This window comes from Sorghum bicolor, chromosome 1 (assembly GCF_000003195.3).
Source record: "Sorghum bicolor cultivar BTx623 chromosome 1, Sorghum_bicolor_NCBIv3, whole genome shotgun sequence".
Classification (NCBI taxonomy): domain Eukaryota; kingdom Viridiplantae; phylum Streptophyta; class Magnoliopsida; order Poales; family Poaceae; genus Sorghum; species Sorghum bicolor.
This window is the reverse complement of record NC_012870.2, coordinates 10,326,805-10,349,065: the sequence shown is the minus strand read 5'-3', so window position 1 is coordinate 10,349,065 and position 22,261 is coordinate 10,326,805. Positions and strand designations below refer to the sequence as shown.

General features: G+C 52.1%; 1 long non-coding RNA gene across 1 annotated transcript; it reads right to left on the bottom strand.

Annotated features, from left to right (window-relative positions):
* On the bottom strand, positions 18,123–21,979 carry LOC110435474. The gene is made up of 2 exons (XR_002453174.1): positions 18,777–21,979; positions 18,123–18,687 (listed from the first exon to the last, which is right to left on the bottom strand). It is a non-coding gene; the product is annotated as an uncharacterized LOC110435474 (long non-coding RNA).

The window sequence follows — 22,261 nt, the reverse complement described above, 5'->3', positions numbered from 1 at the left end:
AGTTGGAGGTAACCGCCGTGGGTTATTGACAATCTTCCATACTGGATGATTTTGTTCCCAAAAGTTTCTTTTTCGTTCGATTACTTCCCCATTTCCCTTTATATATATATTTTTTCTATGGATCCTTATCGACAATTACTTCCCTCACCAGCACCTATTGTCACCCTGATCAATACATCACCTACTTTAGCAACGACACATAGCAGCAGCTGCACCTATTTTAGTTTGGTTAGGTCGTGTCTTATAAACGTCAAGTGCATATAAATAGGTGACAACAAACAGTGAGGAAGCAGATGGTGCGGAGTGTTGCCCAGCTGCCATGAGGATGGGAGGCATAGGGAAAGATACATGGTAACGTCAAACCCCGCTCCTCCCCGGTTTTGCCCAGCTGCCGGCGAGGCCAGCTCTCGTTCCTTCTCACTTCAGGGCGCTCACGGCTCACCCTCCACCGCCATTGCAGCTTTAACCGTGTCTCCAGAGGCTCCAGCTGCCCTATCGTGACCTCTCTTGCACTAACTCGTCAGTGGTGGTCAAAGCCGGCTCGCCACTCCACCGCCGCCGTTCAGCCGCCGCTCCCGCTACCACTGCCCGCTATCCTCTTGAGCTTCTCTAGGTCAAGTAGAAGACAGAGCTCAAAACTTCAGTTGTGGGGAAGAAGAGTTTCACCCTGCCTTCTATAGCAGATTTGAAAAACTTTTTATCTACGCTATCTTGCAATGCAAGTGTCTTGTTTCTAGGTCACCAGGCCTTGTTTCTAGGTCATGTCGCCCCGGGAAAGTTTTATTTTTAGCAGTTCCATTCCTTTCCCACTCTCCTTACCTAGGCCTTGTTTAGTTTCTAATAAATTTTGCAAAAAAAATTCAGATTCCTCGTCACATCGAATCTTGCAACACATGTATGAAACATTAAATATAGATAAAAAAGTAACTAATTATACAGTTTGTCTTTAATTTTTGAGACGAATCTTTTAAGCCTACTTAGTCTATGATTGAATAATATTTATCAAATACAAACGAAAATGCTACAATGTATATTTTGTAAAAAAAAATTAAAAGTAGAACCAACGAGCTAGTGCGGTCACAGTTGCCAGTCTTGTACTTGGGCCTTGTTTAGTTCCCAAAATATTTTGCAAAATGGCCAACATTCTCCGTCTCATCGAATCTTATGGCACATGCATAAAGCAGTAAATATAGATAAAAGAAATAACTAATTACACAGTTTACCTGTAAATTGTGAGACGAATCTTTTGAGCTTAATTAGTCTATGATTGAACAATATTTGTCAAATACAAACGAAAGTGCTACTATTCCTATTTTAAAAAAAAATTTGGAAATAAACAAAGCCTTGCTCCAAACAAACTCCATCTCTCAGCTTTGATGCTCTGCATGACTGCATGCCTATGCTCTCCACTTCTTTTTTTTTAAAAAAAAATGTTTTCAGCCATCAACTTGACTGATGATTTGGTTATAACGAGGACTCCCTTACAGTACTACTGTAGTACATAGGGGGCATCCTTATCGACAATGTACCTAGGTCGGTCTCCCGGTGTCGGTGTTTTCCCCCCGGGGGGGTCACACCAACGAGTAAATTTGTATGCGTGCTCCCTTTCCCGGATGGTGATGCAAGAAGACACAGAGATTTATCCTGGTTCGAGCCAGAGAAGGCCCTACGTCTAGCGGGGGGGGGAAAGTTTGTATTATCTTGCACCAAAGTGCTTATACAGGGGCGAATACAAGCGTGGTATGAAGTGTGGAACTCTACTACGTATGAGTGTGGTCTTGTGTCCTGATGCCCGTTCTATTCCTGAGTCTCTCCTTTTATAGCTCCAAGGAGAGACCCAGGGTACATGCGTAGATGTTAGAGTAGGGGTCGATAGCCGCATGGAGCGCTGACCTACTCGAGGCTTCCGTACGGCATGGCCTCGAGCCGTCCCATCTTGATAGCCCGGTGATGATTACGCGTGCTCCTGCGTTCGGCCCTGCCCGCCACCTCGCGCTGGTTCTGAGGTCGCATGCTTGTACGGTATGGCGGCGGATCCGGCGGGGTAGCTGTGTGTTGTCAGTCGACGCCCAACTTGCCCCTAGGAAGGGACCCTGTTCGGTCGAGGGTCGGACGCCGTGTAATGTGCTGATATCTGGAGCGCTGACCTTGGAGGTCTCGAGGGGGTCCCGATTAGACGTTCCATCCTTGTTCCCTGCGTCCTGACACGCCCTTGATCGTTCGGTGGGAAGGCTGCAAAAAGAACGATGGGACAGAAGCCTCCCGTGACCCGTGTGTTAGGTGGGGAAGCGTCAGGTGCATTAAATGCCCTGGCTCTCGTGCGCGCGTCAGGCGGCGGACAGTGTCCTTGCGCTCGATGCCTCTTGGTTCGCTCGAGCCCGCTTCCGTATTCGACGGCAGTGGTCGCTCGAGCCCTGACCGATTCGCTCGACGGCATTTCCGTCTTCGAGGCTGCGACCGTCGATGGCCGCGTGTGCGTACGGATGGCCTGGTTATACGCATTGGTGAGGGTACCCCTTGTTGATACCCTCGACAGTAGCCCCCGAGTCTTCATTCGAGCGCTGGCGCTCGAGTGGAGACTTTCGTTTTTACGGTCGAGCTTCCACGGGGGCGCGCGAGCGACCCCGCGGGGGTAGCCCCCGAGCCCTCGAGGGAGTATTCAACTCCTTCGAGGGTTATTTTGCCAAAATTGCAGAAACGCTGTCAACACCCGTGGTGGAAGGTTCTGTTCGGCTTTGCCTTGCGTGGAGGTTTCGACGTACTCTCGATAGAGCGAGCGTCTTCCACCCCAGATTGAGTTCCTAGCGGGTAGTCCAAGTGAGAACCTGTGCCCCTTTCGAGGGGGTCAGCTGTAGCCCAGAGGCGTCCTCATAAAGTGGGGTCGACGTGGTCGGGGATACCGGTCTCATTCGATAGAGTCCAGCGGCTCGATGCCTCCCTTCGGGGGGATTCCTCTCGACCGCGCCAACTGTCTCGACCCTACCTTGGACATCGCCAGCGAGTCCTCGAGGCGGGCCTCGATTTTCGACCGCTCGCTGGGGATCCCTGACTCTTGGTGCTCGAGATCGGCTGTCGAACCCTTTCGACGGGCCAGCCATCGACCTCTCGAGACTATCCTGGGCGCATACCTTGGCTTACAAAGTAAGGAAACTGCCGTGCCGGTTCGTCTTTCTGCCCGTTGGGCGCACCTTTTGAGGTAAGTGACGTTGCGACACTGTATCAGCGTGGAATTCGGAGCGTCCGGCCTCGCTATCGTCGCCAGAGTGGATCGCGCCGCCAGCGAGTCACAGGAGGCCTCAGCCGCCCGAGGGCTACGTGGTGTCGTTCGCCAAGTTCCACCGCCACGGTCTGGGCACGCCCCCGAGCCGCTTCATGCGGGCCCTCTGCTTCCATTATGGGGTGGAGCTCCAGCACTTCTCTCCGAATGCCATCACCGTAGCGGCGGTCTTCGCCGCCGTATGTGAGGGCTACTTGGGGATGATGCCGCACTGGGAGCTGTGGCTCCACCTCTACAGGGGCGAGCTTTTCCATGCCCCCACCGGAACCACGGGCGTAAGGAAACCCGTGCGGGCGGGATGCCTCAATCTGGTGCAGAAGACGGGGAAGACGGACAGGCCGCGGGAGTACATCCCGGTAGGGTTATCGACCAACCACGCCGGCTGGGACTCCCAGTGGTTTTATCTGCGGAACGATGACAACCTCCTGCCTTCCTACTCGGGCCGTCTGATCATGGAGCGTCCAGCGGATTGGACATACGGCGTCGTCCAAGCTCATCAATCTCGGCTCGACCCCCTCCTCGACGCCCTGAAGAAGCTTCGCCAGGAGGGTTTGACCGCCGCTCTCGTCCTCTCGGCCGTCCATCACCGGAGAGTTCTCCCTTTGATGTCTCGACCGTTGAGGATGGACGAGATGGGCCCTGGTGTCTCATCTCGGGACCTTGAGGCGTGTCGGATGTCCAACGAGGCTCCGGCGGACGACGAAGTCGCGGCCCGAGTCAGGGCTGCAATTGCCGGTGATTTTCAGCCGGAGCATGTTAACGGCTTCCCCATGAGACCTGACGCAGGCTCGATCGATCTGGTACGCCTTCTTCTTGCGTGCAGCCTCGATTCTGGGTTTCCTTTCTCCCCTCTCTTTTTTCTAAGTCTACCTTAGTTTTGGCAGGGTCGGATTGATGTCCGGTCCTCGAGGCCTCCGGTAAAGGAGGACGAGGTCGATCGTGACAAACGGCGCCAATCTGCCGAAAAGCTAAAGTCTGCGAAGGACTCTGCAAAGAAGGGGGAGAAGAAGAAAAACCTCGACCGCCAAGCATTAGAGGCGCGTCGAGCCAAATCCAGGCAGAGGGGGGAGCCTGAGGAAGAATCCCCTAACGATGATGACGATGATGACGAGGACAGCGACGACTCCGAGGGGATGGCGTCGCGCCTCGATCGGATTCTCGAGGGCCCGCCTCGAGGTGACGTCGACGCCCCCCGGACGGAGGCGCCAGAGGAGGGTCCGAGCGGATCTCGTCGCCCCCGGGCTGACACCCCTCCCGCGCCCAAGGCGGGCCAAGACGCACCGCGCCCTCCCCCGGTGCCCAGGGAGAGCAGTCTGGCTAGGCCCCAGGCGTCGGGGCCACTAACTCGTGGTCGCGCCGCGGCCTCTGAGAAAGGAGATGCCGGCCGTAGGAGCGCCAGTCCCGGCGCCCGCCAGGCGGGGACCGACGCGCCTAAGCCAGTGCCTGCCCTCGAGGGGCCTGGAGCCCCGACGCGGGGTGGCTCGAGGCCCACTGGTCGGGGTGGCGGAACGCGAGCCGTTCTCCCTGTGGGGTAAGCCTTTTTGATGTTGCGGTTTTTGTCTTCCCATTCTTCCACCTTTTCTCATATGCCAACCTTTTCTCAGGCTAAAGCGGACCCTTGAGCAGGCCCAACCGTCCATGGCAAAGAAGCTCAGAACGGGTGCCGCCTCCAAGGAACCAGGTTCGTAGTTTATTTCTGGGCGTTGCGATGTTCCTGTGTCGGTTATCATAACGTCTGACCCTTACCCTTTGTTTCGTAGGCTCCTCCAGCTCCCAACCTCCAGCCGGCGTCGAGAGGGCTCCGTCCCGTCCCGCGCCTACTCCGTTGCCGCCGACTCGTGATGAGGCGCCCCAGACGCAAGCGTCAGAGGGAGCCCCCGAGCCCCCCCGATTGGGGGTCGAGGGGGAACCCATCACCATCAGCGATACGTCCGATGGTAACGAAGCGTCTGGGGGCGCTCGCCCTATGGAGGAGGAAGCGTCGACCCCCAACGTCGCGGGGTCGACTCCCTGGCCCGCCGGCCTCCGCACCCTCGAGGAGCAGAGGAAGAAGAGTGAGGAGGATGAACAGCGGGAGCGCGAGGCGGCGCGGTGGCCACAGGAGCATGAGGCACAGCAACAGCAGCAACAACAACAGCAGCAGCAGCAACAGCAACAACAGCAGCAACCACCGCAGCAGCAACTGCAGCAGCGGCAGGCGGGCCAAGAGGAGGGACCGCTCGAGCCTCCGCCCCAAGGTTCGGCCCAGCCAGTGCTACCGGAGCCGCAAGAGCTCGGCGAGGAGGAGGACCTGCCGGTGTACGGCCCCCCAACCCCGGCGTGGCTCCTCCCGGGGGCACCGGCTGCAATCCGGGCAGAGCCGGGGCGAGCGGACGGAGTGGTGGCGCTCGCCTGCCTGAAGCGCACGCCTCCCGACGCCGAGTCCGATATCAAGAGGACAATTTACGGCATGGACAGGATCGCTCCAGGGTTCCTCCGGGAACGTCGGGCGTGGGAGGACCGCTTTCCTTCCGAGGAGGATGAAATTGGGGCATCGGGGACCAAGGATGGAACCTGGAAGACGGTGGACGACGACGGACGGTTCCCATGCCTCGTCGACCTGTTCCTGCGCCATGGGGGATCCCTCGAGACCGTCGAGGGCCTCATCCGCGGCGTTAAGGCGCGGGCTGACCGGGAGATGGAGCACTGGTGCCCCGACCGCATCCGTATCCGGGCCTCCCACGACCCGTCTGAGCCCGACATCTTCCTCGACGATCGGAAGGAAGCGGAGAAGTGGGAACACGTCGAGGAGCTCCGCCTTTGGATGAAGCATGTGGTGGGGCTCCTCTCGGATGTTATCAACAACGGGCTCGGCCCGGCTTATTTCGTAAGTGTTTCTCGAACTCCAATCCTCATGGTGCTTTCAGGTTTCTGTATTCTAATCCATCCGACTCTTGATTCGCAGGATATGAAAGAGACCTCCCGCATCAAGTCCAGCTTCATACACGCCACGAGGGGCGGTTGGGAGCAGCTCCCCCTCCTCAAGGATCAACTCCTCGAGTCGCAGGAAAAGCTTCTTAAAGCTTACAAAGATCTCATAGCGCTCGAGGAGGAGAAGAAGGCGAGGGAGGCTGCCCTGGCTGAGGCCCGAGAGGCCTCGAAGAAGGCGGAGGAGGAGACGATGCAGCTACGGGAGCGGGCTCTTACGGTCGAGGAAGCCGCGTCCAGAGCCCAGGAGGAGGCCCTGTCCTACAAGAGCGTTATCACGGATCTGGACAAGGAGAAGGGCCTCCTTAAATCCGACCTGGACTCTCTTCGAGAGTCCTTCCGAAAGATGAAGGTGGAGCACGTGAACGGCGAGGTCGCCAGGGGCGCCGCGGAGGAAGCCAAGAAGAAGGCCCTCGAAGATCTCGAGGCGGAGCGGGCTCGATCCCGCAGTCTCTCTAACGACGTCGAGCGTCTGAAGGGAGAATTGTTGGAGAAGAGTGGGGCCATTGCTCAGGCTGGCAAGGCGATCGAGGATCTCCGCGTTTCCAACACCGAGCTGGCACGCTCCAACAAAGAGATCGAGGGGGCCAACACCAGGCTGGTCGGCGAGAACACGGCCCTCGAGGAGACCGTACGCGGTATGTTTCCTCTATCAGATTTCTTTTTCCGAGGTGTGCTTAGTTTTTCCTAAGGTTTCTTTGTATTGGCTTTTACAGGGCTCAAGGACGAGCTCCTGGCCGCCCAAGCCGAGGCTCGCAACGCCAAGGCTCAGCTCGAGGCGGAGGTTGCTTTGAACCGTCGAGTACGGACGGCGATAAGTGATCTCTCGACCTCTTGGGAGGTCGAGCCTATGGATGAGTCGAGGGAGGACGCTCGAGGCGACGCCCTGGTCGACCAGTTGTGCTACATAGGCGCGACGCTGCGAGATCGGGTGCGGGACGCCCTCCATATCGGGGTGAAGCGGGCGATGGCGGTTGTCTGCTCGGGCTTCTCCTACGACATGGAGGTGGTGTCCCATGGCTTCGTCACCGACATCTCTAAGACCGACGCGGAGAACGAGGAGAGGCTCCATGCCTTGATCGACGACGCGGAGGCTCCTGGGGAAAGGTTGGCCAAGCTTTTCGAGCCTGAGGTGCTCCCTCCTGAGGCTAGCTCGGGCGGAGGCGAGGGCGGTGAGGATCGTGCCGCGGACTAAGGCCTGCGAGCCTGCTCAGGGCGCCTGAGGCCCCTTGTACAATACTTTGTGAATTCTGTGGTTAACTGATGCTGTATCACTTTCGTAATTGTCAGATGCTTATTTTGTCTTTCCGCTTGATGCTTTCGTCTCTCTTTGCGCCTACGTTTGTATCCCTTGCTCGATTTTTCGTAAAAGACCACCTCGATCACTTCAATGGTGGGGAAGCGAGTAGAGTTTCCGTAGCCCGGGGGCGTAGGAGTTCTCCAGCTCGTTGTCCCTCGGCCTTTGAGGGGCTCGAGGTGCCTTAGCAACTTGAACCGTGCAAGGTTTACTACGTAAGAAAAGAAAACTTCTCGGTTTTTTCGATACTCGGGGGGGGGTGTCGTCCCCCTGGTAGCCCCCGAGGGGGTGCTGACTATGATGGGTCATAGTCGGCGCCCCCTTCTAACGTCGAGATCGTGATTTATTAATCTTCTCGGCGCAAAGAAAGAAGAATTGTTTCGAGGGAAAGACTTTATTTATTCATTCATTCGTTTACAAAGTCTTGGTACAAAACGTAAGCAGGAACATAAGTTTAGAACTTCTAGGGGTAGAATCGACGTAGCTGTTCGATGTTCCATGCGTTGGTGAGAATTGCCCCCTTTTCGTCCGCCAGCTTGTACGTTCCCGGCTTCAGGACCTCGGCTACCACGTACGGACCTTCCCAAGGCGGAGTCAGCTTGTGGCGTCCCTGATTGCTTTGCCGGCGTCGTAGGACTAGGTCACCCACGTTGAGGTCCCTCTTGCGCACATGCTTGTCGTGGTAGCGTCGAAGCCTTTGCTGATATCTGGCAGAGTTGAGGAGGGCCATGTCTCTAGCCTCCTCAAGTTGGTCGACCGCGTTTTCTTGAGTCTCTTTGTTCGATTGCTCGTTGTAGGCCTTGAGTCGAGGTGACCCATACTCGAGGTCTGTGGGCAGGATAGCCTCCGAGCCGTAGACCATGAAGAACAGGGTGTATTTTGTGGCCCTGCTTGGTGTTGTCCTAAGGCTCCATAGGACTGAGGAAAGCTCCTCGACCCATTTTTTGCCGAATTTCTTCAATCGATTGTAGATCCTTGGCTTGAGTCCTTGCAAAATCATGCCGTTGGCACGCTCGACTTGGCCGTTAGTTCGAGGGTGGGCTACTGCAGACCAGTTCACACGGATGTGATGCCGATCGCAGAAGTCCAAGAACTTTTTGCCGGTGAATTGGGTGTCGTTGTCGGTGATGATGACATTGGGGATCCCAAACCGATGGATAATGTCGGTGAAGAAAAGGACGGCCTGCTCGGAGCGGATGTTGGTGATGGGTCGAGCCTCGATCCATTTGGAGAAATTGTCAATGGCCACCAGCAAATGGGTGAATCCTCCTTTTGCCTTTTGTAGAGGTCCTACTAAATCGAGCCCCCACACCGCAAACGGCCAAGTAATGGGGATCATCTGAAGAGCGTGGGCAGGCAGATGCGTCTGCTTGGCGTAGAACTGACACCCGTGACATGATCTTACGAGCTCGATGGCGTCCGCCACGGCCGTTGGCCAGTAGAAGCCTTGTCGAAAAGCGTTCCCTACAAGGGTCCGTGGAGCGGCGTGGTGACCGCAAGCCCCCGAGTGCAGGTCATCGAGGAGTTTTCGGCCTTCTTCCACAGTGATGCAACGTTGCAAGACCCCCGTCGGGCTCCGTCGATATAGTTCGTTGTCTTCGCCATAGATCACATTTGATTTGGCCCGCCGAGCGATACGACGAGCTTCTGACCTGTCTTCTGGCAACTCGCCGCGGATAAGGCAGTCGAGGAACGGTGTGCGCCAATCGAATGGTCGGCCTGGTCGTCGTTCTATCTCCATCATTTCTTCCACCATCAAGAGCGTATCGACAGCGTTGGTCGGTTGGGCGGTGGTGGCGTCGACGCCAGCCCCCGTGCCTAGGTCGACGGATGGCTCATGAAGATCTTTTGAGAATGCATCAGGCGGCACCGTGCCTCTGGTCGATGCGATCTTGGCGAGTTCGTCGGCTGGCTCGTTGTAGCGTCGAGCGACATGGACAAGCTCGAGACCGTGGAACCTGTCTTCGAGTCGGCGGACCTCCTTGCAGTACGCTTCCATTTTTGGGTCGTGGCAGCTCGAGGTTTTCATTACTTGGTCGATGACGAGTTGGGAGTCTCCTCGGACGTCGAGGCGTCGGACTCCTAACTCGATGGCGATCTTGAGACCGTTGACCAGGGCCTCATATTCTGTGACATTGTTTGATGCGGCAAAATGAATCCTGATTACATACCTCATGTGGACGCCTAAAGGTGAGATGAACAGCAGGCCGGCCCCGGCCCCAGTTTTCATGAGTGACCCGTCGAAATACATTGTCCACAGCTCCGCCTGGACCTGAGTCGGGGGAAGCTGGGAGTCCGTCCATTCCGCGACGAAGTCTACCAGGGCTTGCGATTTAATGGCCTTCCGAGGCGCGTAAGTGAGAGTCTCACTCATGAGCTCGACCGACCATTTTGCTATTCTTCCCGTGGCCTCTTTGCTCTGGATTATTTCTCCTAAAAGGAAAGACGAAACCACCGTGATGGGGTGACCGAGGAAGTAATGCTGCAGCTTGCGGCGGGCAAGGATTACGGCGTAGATCAGCTTCTGGATTTGGGGATAACGCGTCTTGGTCTCCGAAAGCACCTCGCTGACGAAATAGACTGGCCTTTGGACCGGCAGCGCATGACCCTCCTCTTGTCTTTCGACCACCACCGCCGCGCTGACGACCTGGGTCGTCGACGCGACGTAGAGGAGCAGCGGCTCCGCAGGTTGAGGTGGAACCAGGACTGGGGCCGAGGTCAGCGTCTTCTTCAGCCTTTCGAGTGCTTCCTCGGCCTCGGGGGTCCAAGAAAAACGCTCGACCTTCTTTAGGAGTCGATATAATGGTAATGCCTTTTCTCCTAGTCTCGAGATGAAACGGCTCAGAGCCGCCAGGCACCCCGTGACTCTCTGTACACCCTTGATGTCTCGGATCGGCCCCATTTTCGTGATGGCCGAGACTTTCTCGGGGTTGGCCTCGATGCCGCGCTGCGAAACGATGTAACCTAGGAGCATGCCTCGAGGCACACCGAAAACGCACTTCTCGGGATTGAGCTTGATCCGGCTGGTGCGTAGGCAGCTAAAGGCAATCTCGAGGTCCTGGATCAGGTCTCCTCGTCGCTTTGACTTGACGACAATGTCATCGACGTAGGCCTCAACCGTGGACCCTATATGTTCGCCAAACACGTGGAGCATGCAACGTTGATACGTGGCTCCCGCGTTTCGAAGCCCGAATGGCATGGTCACGTAGCAATACATCCCAAAAGGCGTGATGAAAGAGGTCGCGAGCTGGTCGGACTCCTTCATTTTTATTTGGTGGTAACCAGAATATGCATCAAGGAAAGAAAGGGTTTCGCATCCCGCGGTAGAATCGACAATCTGATCAATGCGTGGCAATGGAAAGGGAACTTTTGGACATGCTTTATTCAGACTAGTATAATCGACACACATCCTCATTTTCCCATTCTTTTTCTTAACTAATACAGGGTTTGCTAACCAGTCAGGATGATGAACCTCCTTGATGAATCCGGCCGTCAAAAGCTTGTGGACTTCCTCGCCAATGATCTTGCGCTTCTCCTCGTCGAATCGGCGCAACCGCTGCTTCACTGGCTTGGAACCGGCTCGAATCTCCAAGGAGTGCTCGGCGACTTCCCTCGGTATGCCTGGCATGTCCGAGGGACTCCATGCAAACATGTCGGCATTTGCACGGAGAAAGTCGACGAGCACAGCTTCCTATTTGGGGTCGAGGTCGGTGCTGATCGTCAGCACTTTGCCGTCGGAGTTGTTGGGGTCGAGCGGGATCTTCTTGGTTCCTTCCGCCGCCTCGAAGCTGCCCGCGTGGCGCTTAGGCTCTGGAGCCTCAGCGGCCAGGGCCTCGAGCTTCGCGACGAGCTCGGTGGAGTTCTCGACCGCCTCCCCGTACTCGACGCACTCGACGTCGCACTCGTACGCGTGCTCGAAAGAGGAACTGACAGTGATGACACCTTTGGGACCGGGCATCTTCAGCTTCAAGTAGGTGTAGTTGGGTATAGCCATGAACTTGGCGTAGCCCGGGCGCCCGATGATGGCGTGGTACGTGCCTCGAAACCCAACCACCTCGAAGGTGAGGGTCTCCTTCCTGAAGTTGACCGCCGTGCCGAAGCAGACCGGTAAGTCAATCCGACCTACTGGCAGCGCCTTTTTTCCTGGCACGACGCCATGGAACCCGCCGGCACTTGGTTGGAGCTTCCCTCTATCTATGCCGAGGAGGTCAAGGGTCTCGTGGTAGATGATGTTGAGGCTGCTACCGCCATCCATCAGCACTTTCGAGAGCCGGGTGTTGACGATGATGGGGTCGACGACGAGCGGGTAGACGCCTGGGGCGACTACCTTGTCGGGGTGGTCTTCTCGGTCGAAAGTGATAGGAGTGCTTGACCAGCTAAGGTATTGGGGCACCGCCATTCTTGCTGCAAAGACTTCGCGACGCTCCCTTTTGCGCTGCCTCGTGGTCAACTGAGTCGAGGGCCCGCCATAGATCATGTAGCAGTCGTGGACGGCGGGGAAGCCGTCGTCATCTTTGTTGTCCTCCTTGCTGCCAGCCTTCTCTTTCTTGGAGTCATCACGCGTATCTTTTTTGAACCCCTGACCGTCGAAATGCTTTCTCAGCATACGACAGTCCTTGAGCTTGTGGTTGGCGCCTCCCTTATGGTAAGGGCACGGCTCCTCCAACATCTTGTCAAAGATGCCTCCATCCGGAGGGCCTCGAGGCTTCTTTCGATCCATGGCGGCGACAAGGTTGTCATCGGAATCTTCCCGGTGGAACTGCCGCACTTTCTGCTTCTTTTTGTTTTTCTTGAGGCCTCGACTGGGGGTCCCATCTTCGTTGATGGGCTGCTTGCCTTTCCTTCCTTCCGAGCTGAAGAAGGCGCCGACTGCCTCCTCCCCTGCCGCGTAGTTGGCTACTACGTCCATCAGCTCGTCGACGGTCTGAGGTCGATTGCGACCTAATTCCCGCACCAAGTCTCGACTGGTGGTGCCCGAGACAAACGCCAAGATGACGTCGTGGTCAGGGATGTGCGGCAGCTCAGTGCGCTGCTTCGAGAAGCGCCGAGCATACTCCCGAAGAGTTTCTCCTGACTTCTGCTTGCACTTGCTGAGGTCCCATGAGTTCCCCGGTCGTATGTAGGTCCCTTTGAAGTTACCCTCGAAGACTCTGACCAGATCAACCCAGTTGTGGATCTGATTGGCAGGGAGTTCCTCGAGCCATCGATGGGCGGTGTCGGAGAGGAAAAGGGGTAGCTGTCTGATGATGGCTCGATCATCACCTCGAGCGCCACCTAGCTGACAGGCCAGCCTGAAGTCGGCCAGCCACAACTCTGGTTTGGTCTCTCCATTGTACTTCGCGATGCTGGTCGGGGGTCGAAATGGATTGGGCAGGGGCGTGCTGCGGATCGCCCTGCTGAACACCCGTGGGCCTGGTGGCTCGGGGGCCACTCGGTCCTCGTCGCTGTCGTATCTCCCACCGCGATGCGCGCTATAACCGCGCTCTTCCGCGTCTCCGTGCCGGCGGCGTCGATTTTCTTTGATGTCGTGCCGTGCGTCGTGTCGACGTTGACCGTCGACGGGGAAGATGAGAGCGGTCTTTCTACCTCGAGGGGGAGGTTGTTGTTGGACTGACACCTCCTCTTCGTTTAGAGGCTGTTCGTCGCGCTTCTCCGTGGCAGCTCCTCGCCGTCGAGACGCCGAACTTTCAGCTTGTTGAACCGCCGCCACCTGGAGCAATGTCTGTACCTCATCTCGAATGCGTCGGGCCTGGGAATTCGACGGCTCTGGCATGTTACGTAGCAGCATCGTCGCTGCCACTACATTCTGGCCTGCTCGAGGGAAACGGCTGACAGGTTGTTCTGGCTCTGAGTCGCCGACGATCTGTCGATGTACCTCTCGAGCGCGTCTGCGGACACTTCCGCCCGGCGGGTAGGGCAGGTCTTGCTCGAGGATTTGCTCGAGCAGGACGAGGCGCTCGCGGTCTTCGTCGAGCTTCATCTTGAGCTCCCGCAGCTGCGCGAGCTGCGCGGTTCTGTCTTCCTGAGGAGGGGGGTCGACCTGTTCGTCGTTCCCAGGCGTCCTGGGGTCTTCTCGCGCCGCGGGGGCTCGACCTCCCGCAGCAGCATCCCGGGTCTCGTCAGTAGTTTCTACCGCCCCGTCGATGTGATAGCATTCCCTCGTAGGGTCATAGCTGTCCGTCTCGGAGTCGGAGTCCGGTTCGGCGGCGTAGAAACACCCACGTCCTTCCTCCAGCAATCGTTGCCTGAGGGAGGTGATCGAGTATCGTCCGGGGCCTAGACGACGGAGGCCTTGTACTCGGGAAAGGTCCGGCAGCTCGGACGCCGACCGCCGCGCTTCAGAGCTACGTGGGAGGACCATTGGTCTTTCTACGTACGTCTGGGCGTTTGGGCATATCGTCCTGGCGAGCGACGCCGCGACGTTGTCCAATCCGAACGACAGTGCCGCTTTTGGAGTGAACAACCCGTGTGGAAGTAGCCTAGCAGCGGTGGGGGAGAGCGCGCGAGACGTGTCACCTCCCGTCGTCGCGCGGTGCTGAGTCGTCGCGCTTGTTGCTCCGTCCCACGGTGCCGCCGACTTGTGGCCTACGCCCTGCCTCGCACGAGTTGTTGGTCGTGCTGAAGCAGAGGGGCCGCGGTGGTGTTGTCCGCGCCTCTTCTTAGGCGGGGAGGCGTGGTGGTGAGGGCGTCTCGGGGCCTTCAACCGTGCTGGCGTAACGCGGGCTCCTCATGGTCCTTTGACTGAGAGCAAGATCATGTCGTAGCCGGAGCCCGTAGACATGAACTCGAGGCTCCCAAACCAAATCACTGTGGAGCGCGGAAACGGCGAGGCAAGAGTAGCCATCCGGAAAGGAGTGGGAAATCGATGAAAAACACGCAGGACCCCTACCTGGCGCGCCAACTGTCGGTGTTTTCCCCCGGGGGGGTCACACCAACGAGTAAATTTGTATGCGTGCTCCCTTTTCCGGATGGTGATGCAAGAAGACACAGAGATTTATCCTGGTTCGAGCCAGAGAAGGCCCTACGTCCAGCGGGGGGGAAAGTTTGTATTATCTTGCACCAAAGTGCTTATACAGGGGCGAATACAAGCGTGGTATGAAGTGTGGAACTCTACTACGTATGAGTGTGGTCTTGTGTCCTGATGCCCGTTCTATTCCTGAGTCTCTCCTTTTATAGCTCCAAGGAGAGACCCAGGGTACATGCGTAGATGTTAGAGTAGGGGTCGATAGCCGCATGGAGCGCTGACCTACTCGAGGCTTCCGTACGGCATGGCCTCGAGCCGTCCCATCTTGATAGCCCGGTGATGATTACACGTGCTCCTGCGTTCGGCCCTGCCCGCCGCCTCGCGCTGGTTCTGAGGTCGCATGCTTGTACGGTATGGCGGCGGATCCGGCGGGGTAGCTGTGGTGTTGTCAGTCGACGCCCAACTTGCCCCTAGGAAGGGACCCTGTTCGGTCGAGGGTCGGACGCCGTGTAATGTGCTGATATCTGGAGCGCTGACCTTGGAGGTCTCGAGGGGGTCCCGATTAGACGTTCCATCCTTGTTCCCTGCGTCCTGACACGCCCTTGATCGTTCGGTGGGAAGGCTGCAAAAAGAACGATGGGACAGAAGCCTCCCGTGACCCGTGTGTTAGGTGGGGAAGCGTCAGGTGCATTAAATGCCCTGGCTCTCGTGCGCGCGTCAGGCGGCGGACAGTGTCCTTGCGCTCGATGCCTCTTGGTTCGCTCGAGCCCGCTTCCGTATTCGACGGCAGTGGTCGCTCGAGCCCTGACCGATTCGCTCGACGGCATTTCCGTCTTCGAGGCTGCGACCGTCGATGGCCGCGCGTGCGTACGGATGGCCTGGTTATACGCATTGGTGAGGGTACCCCTTGTTGATACCCTCGACACCCGGACAAAGTAAAGAAACCTTTAACAAACAAAAATCATTTATTTTCTTCTTTCACTCTAGTTTAATTGCCTCCTGTCCTGTTGTCTCCAGTAGTATAAACTCGAGTCAGTTCTAGCAGTTAAGCAACATTGAGATTCTGTCAGAAGCTTGTTAAAACTCGAGCATTAGGCATTGTTTAGTTCCCAAAATTTTTCAAGATTCTCCGTCACATCGAATCTTGCGGCACATGCATGAAGTATTAAATATAGACGAAAACAAAAACTAATTACGTAATTTAGCTGTAAATCGCGAGACGAATCTTTTGATCCTAGTTAGTCTATGGTTGGATAAAATTTGCTACAAACAAACGAAAGTGCTACAGTAGCAAAATTCAAAAATTTTCCCAAACTAAACAAGGCCTTAATATACAGTTTCTCACTTTCTCTCCCTTCATCATTATATATAGTAGAAACCAACCAAACATTGTGACACGAAAGAATGCAAATGATGAGCGGAGACCAAAGTTTTTTTTTTTGAAAATTAGCGGAGACCAAAGTTGAGCCTGAGAAAACACATGAGAGAGAGAGCATGCGCGTTAAGAGATACTACTCTGTACAGTTCAGTTTGAGCACTCACAATGCAAGACTCTATCACAGAGTCCAAGACAATTAATTACATATTATTTATGGTATTTTGCTGATGTGGCAGCATATTTATTGAAGAAAGAGGTAGAAAAAATAAGACTCCAAGTCTTATTTAGACTCCAAGTCCACATTGTTCGAGGTAATAAATAACTTTAGACTCTATGATAGAGTCTACATTGTGAGTGCCCTTAGTGAAACAAGAATGGGAGGTATTAGGGAAACGGTTGAGCGTCTTCCAGTGTTGAACGTTGGATGATGTACCATGCTCTTTGTGTGTTCCATGTTAGAATTGATCTCTCCTCCTATTGGACCCAACGACCCATTAGGAATCTTGATCAACTCCCTGATCGGGGGAGCCCAACCCAATTAAGGGGTTAGAGGGCCCCTGTCACGCTGTGGGTATATAAGGGAGAGGTGGGAGCCACAGGCACTCTTCACGAGGTTCACTACCACAGCCGCCACCCACCTATCCCTACCCTAATCCGATCTCAGAGGGACACAGCAAGTGACGGGAAGTTCTCCACCGCCGCCACTGCCTCCCCGACGAAGCTATGGCTGACGGTAACACTAACCCAACCTCTCTCTCGCTCTACCCCTATCTCAGTTGTGCTTAATCATGATCTAGGCTCAATCTTCATTCTATATATGTTAGTTCTACCCGACTAACAATATATATGAAAAGAAAGAGGTTCAAATTGGTGTTTTTTTCCTGTAAATTCCTGTGAAATCATAGGATGCCAACAATATTCCTTTGAATTTTTAAGGTGTTTTCCTATGAAACAAAGGTGCCTACATTACACGATTCTTAGGATTGCTGTCGAGTGAAATGCAACGGATCAGAAGGACGATGGATTTATATTAACTTTTCTAAAGTCTTTAGCTCGCTCTATTTGGCTTACACGATGTGCTTCTTATTTTAAGATATTCATTTCATTAACAACTCGTACAATGAAAGATAAATGGCAGGTGATGAATCCATATTATTTATGTTACATTATGTTGTCATTATTAGTCACATACTTGTGAACTCTGGAGTAACTATTGTTCAGAAGAAAGGACGGCTCCTCATAACTCAGACTTCTTGGGCCGAGGCTGAGTCCAGAAGGGCTCCTCATAACTCAGATCAATGACCATTGTAACAGGTTCATATTTGATCTCTCAACATGTTACTTCATAATTAATATGAATAGCAGCTCAAAGTTGACAATCCCATTGCTAAACATATACTATGTGCAAGAGGAAGGTGTTGCAAACTTGGGTAAATGGAGCCAATAAGGAGCATCATAGACAGTAAATTTTGTTGCCAAGAAGTGTGATCTGATTAACAGAGAAGGATATGTTAAACCAAGGTCTCTGTCATATCAATACTTTTGATCTAATGCACAACATTGAAAAAACAGAGCAAGTTATAATTTTGAGACACTGATTCGTGAATACTCAGCTTAGCTTGCCAATGTAGGTACTTTTTGATGTATTCTTCGCATCAAGCGAGATCAGGTATTTAGTGCATCCGATGACAATAAGAATCTGAACATTGTTTGACACCGAGCCAACTGTAAAAACAAGCCGACTGGCACCTAAAGTAACATTTGACATTGCATACTTGATTCTAAGTAAATTGACTTGACGAACAAATTCATAAAGAATTGTCTAATAATTCAACCTTCTTTGAGTAGTAGAGAATTGTTTCTTGACGTACCTAAGAACCTTCTCGATAATTTTTTTGCTTAATAAGAACTGAAAATTATTAAAGAAATATGATTAGGTAGGTTTTCACCCTACCAACAGCCGAATTCTGCCTAATGTCTTCTAGTGACGACCCAAAATAAAGCCCAAAATAAAACATAAATTAGAAGATGTTAAAGCCCAAAATAAATTCTATAACCTGCTTATAAGTTTGGTATAAGCATCAAGATAATAGAAGACCCAAATTAGGTGTTAAAGCCCAAAATAAGTTCCAGAACCTGCTTATATTCCATGAGTTATAAGATTTCTCAACTAATCTGCATTAAATATATCAATTCATTGTAAATTCTATAGAATATTTTCAGCTCATAAATGCTCAAGTTTAAAAGAGAAATATGATCCATTTGCATTCCACTGACAAAATTAGCGAGCTTGAATCTTATTTACAAGGAAATGTCATAACAAATCAGTGAGCTGTGGAACAACATAGCAGGACCATAAATCACCAAATTCCAAATGTATTCAAATGTATCAGCTCTAATCCAACTCTCAGGCAGTGTGCTAACCTAAACACACAAAGCTCTCATTCCAAAGCATATTTGCAAGGGAAAAAGTAGCAGAAAAGCTAGTCACACTTACTAAAGAAATTTGGCACATGATTAGCATCTATTTTACACATCAGAAATCATCAGTTTCAGAAAATTTGGTCCTAATGAACTTCAGACTTTAGAGAAGACACATCCGACGCATAAGACAGAGGCGGAGACAGAGCCGGTGCTAGAGGTAGCAGCACTGGTCTTGCCAGAAGACCCTAAGTACCCCCTGTTTAGTATGGCCCCAAAAGATAATCAGCAAGGCCAACACAAATCCATCAGTACGGGACCACGGGCGCCACAAATTAGATAAGGAAATTCTTTGCTGCGGTGGATCTGTAGATAGAGGTACTCTGCAAAAACATGCCAAACTCAGGCCAAATCATCTAATAGTAATGGAAATTGTTATTTCCCCTAAAAAAGAACATGAGAGAGATCTTACCGGTGGCCCCTCCAAGTGGGGGTGGCCCTTGGAGAGGTTGTACGCCGCCAGCTACGGGATGCCGGATCTTGCCGCCGCAGGACGAAGCAGGCGAGCAGCTGGTCGTGCATGAGGCGGAGCAGGCGCGCCCAGCGCAGGTCCAGCGCCTAGCACGGGGGGAGGGGGCGGGGGCAAGGCGATCCTGGCTACTGCCGTTGTCGCCCCATCTGGCTGCGAGCCGCTGCGCAAGCTCGCGAGAGGCCCGGGCGCGAGCACCGTCTGGCCAGCGGCTACCGCTGCCAGCTCGGTCGCCGACTTGCATGCCGAGAGGAATGAGCGCGGGCACCGCTAGCCTGACTGGCTGCCACCTCCTTCCTCCTTCTATGCTGGCGGGACCCTGAGCACGCAGCCGGCGACGGCCTAGCTCTGCCCGTCGTGGCCCCGCGCCCTTGGCTGGCGCCTATGCAGCTAGGCTGCTTCCGGGCCCGTTTGTGAATCAGAGGAGTCACGGTAGTCGTTGGAAGACACGGCGAGGAAGGAAATGATTGTGTTTCAATTTTATTTATTGGAAAAAGACTCTGTCAAGAATCGAATCGTCCCCGCCGAGCGTGGGCATAGAGCACCGCGGGCACGAGGAGCATTGAATCGTGGGCGCGTTGAAGCCTCGGATCGATGTGGCCGCACGATTGGGTTGAAGACTGCTAGAGATGTTTTGTAGCCTTTAATTTTAATAGAGACAATTTTTTGGATGTATTTTTTCTAGGTATATAGAGTTTAGATGTTCTAGGGACGTTTTGTTTAGTGAACCTAGTATAAATTTGATTGATCCATTACACCTAAAATGGTGACTAACTGTGGGGCATCTTGACCATTTCTCCTTCTTCTTAATCTGTCCTACTCGAAAAAAATACTTAGATTTATGGAGAGACGGAGTATATGTTAGTAAATTACAAAATTAATCAAAATTAAAGAAATTTGGCTTTAAACAAAACAAACACCTTGCTTTTAGAAGGAAGTAAGGTCACTACTCGGCTTGGCCTTCTATGTAAAAGTAGTAGTTTATTTCATACTTTATTACTGACACGTTCAGTAACTCTTCCCATTCAAGCAATTTTACACCACTCTTGCTAGTACCATCAGTTCAATACATTGTACATGGTGGCATGCCTCTTTAATTTCCTTCGCTCTTTAAAAACTGATGCCATCTTCCTTATTTAAACGTCAACCAACAAATTGAGAAACATGAAGAGCGAATAGAGGGCAAAACTCAAGCAACAAGAGTTCATCTGTATTTTCGGGCAGCGGTCTGCCACACTTTAAAAAAAACTTCGTGCCAGTTTCATCTTCTCTGTTCTTGATGGATGCTTTGTGAGAATGCGAAGCACCGGGAAAAGGACACGCACTCCGGCTCTGAATCACGGTAAGCACTAAACATTTTGATTCTGCTACCTCTAATTTTCTTAGAGAAAAATAGACCAGAACTATTTTCATTATTATCAAAAAAAAAAAAAGTATCCAACGGTGAAGCGAGATAAGGAAGAACCATGTCTGACAGTATCCTTATTATTATCTGTCTAGTTACTTAAACATTCTTCTTTTTTACTACTATACTTAGCCATGTGAGACGGATTTTGCCGTAAACGTATCTTCCGAAGCACCTCTCCCAGGATCCACGAGAGAGCCAAAAATGTCTCTGCATTCGCAGATTGGCGCAGTGGAGGATGGGTCCTTGGCCGCATTCGACAGATCAACTCGATCAGTGGCAGCACCCACAGCTTCATTGCCATGTCGTTGGATTTTAATTAAGCCTGATTATTTTTTAATTCTATTAAAATAAAACAAATCACATTGTGTATAATTAATACCTGGTGTAGTATGTTTTATTCTTTTATAAAAATATTGATCAGAGATTGATTCAAACATAAACGGATGAATATTTTGTGAACCCTGAAGTGAAGTTGAAAAAGGTAGAAGGTGATCTGCCCTAAGCTATGTCATGCCCAAACATGATTCAAAACTATAACATGGATAGTTATGTTTATCGATTATAGTGTACACTAACACGAGGAGAATATCATGAAATCCATGTAAACATATGGCTGTCTTTGGTTCCCACAACTAAAGTTTAGTCTCTATCACATCGGATTTTGATCACCAATTTTGAATATTAAATATAGAATAGTTACAAAACTAATTGCACAGATTCTGACTAATTTGTGAGATAAATCTATTAAACCTAATTAGTGCTACAGTAAATATGTGTTAATAATGGATTAATTAAGCTTAATATATTCGTCTCGTGAATTAGCCACACTTCTATAATTAGTTTTATATAATTAGCTCATACTTAGTTCTACTAATTAGTACCCGATATTCGATATGACAAGAACTAAACTTTAGCCCATGTATAGGCCTCCCTTGTTTGGAGTCGAGATGTGACATGAGATTTATATTTTTAAAAGTAAACAGTATAAACACAAACGTCCATAGCCCACATATGTGTACGTAATCCTATGAATGTACACATGGAACTCTATCCCCATAAACACCTCTAAAAGACTGACTCGACAGATCTAAGTTGAGAGGATCATCATAGCCATCTTGTTGGCAACAGGCACGTTGTCTACAACTGAAAAAAAATAGTATCGTAAAATTCTAAAATAAAATTCTACAAAAATATGAACACGTGTTGGGTCAAGAATGGAAACTCAGGTTTTATTTAAAAAAAATGAACTTAGGTTAGTAGGTTCCACCACAAGAATAACTAACTGACCTACGCTAATTTTATAATTGTTCTTGGCCATAAAGCCCGTTACATCCAATCGGCCATGGACACTTCGCTTCTTGTTCTCCTTTTTCTTGAAAGCTGGCTCCTCCCTCTTCTATCCCCAACCCTTGTGGTCAGCACCTCCTAGGTGGCCTCCATGGTTTCTTGCTGCAGGCGGGATGCTCCAAATTAAACCCTTCTCCTTCCTTCTCCCTTGTCTTCTCCTTTCTCTAGGTGGTGTAGAGAGAGAGGAATGAACTAGAGAATGTGTGTGTGAGTGAGAGTGAGACAACTGTGGTAGAGTGGACTAGTAGAGAGAGGTGAAGTTTCAGTCTCCCACTAAATGGACAACTGGTCTGACTTGTGGGGCTAAGTGAGCTCCACAAGTAGGGTATTTGGTTGGGGTTGGTAAAGTTTAATGGGTACTGTAGCATTTTCGTCTTATTTGAAAATTATTGTCAATCATAGACTAATTAGGTTAAAAGATTCGTCTCGCAAATTACTCTCTAATTGTGTTTCTAAATAGTCTATATTTAATACTCCATACATGTGTTCAAACATTCGATGTGACAGACGGTAAAGTTTACTGAAGGAAACCAAACACCCCCTTAAAGCTCAAAACTGTGCATGAAGTGTTTTGGCTGATGATCCACGTGTGAGCGTTGGATGGTCGGTTATAGCACGAACAGTTTGAAACTTACCAGTGAAAGGTTCCGCTGGTGCGGCGGACAGTCCACTG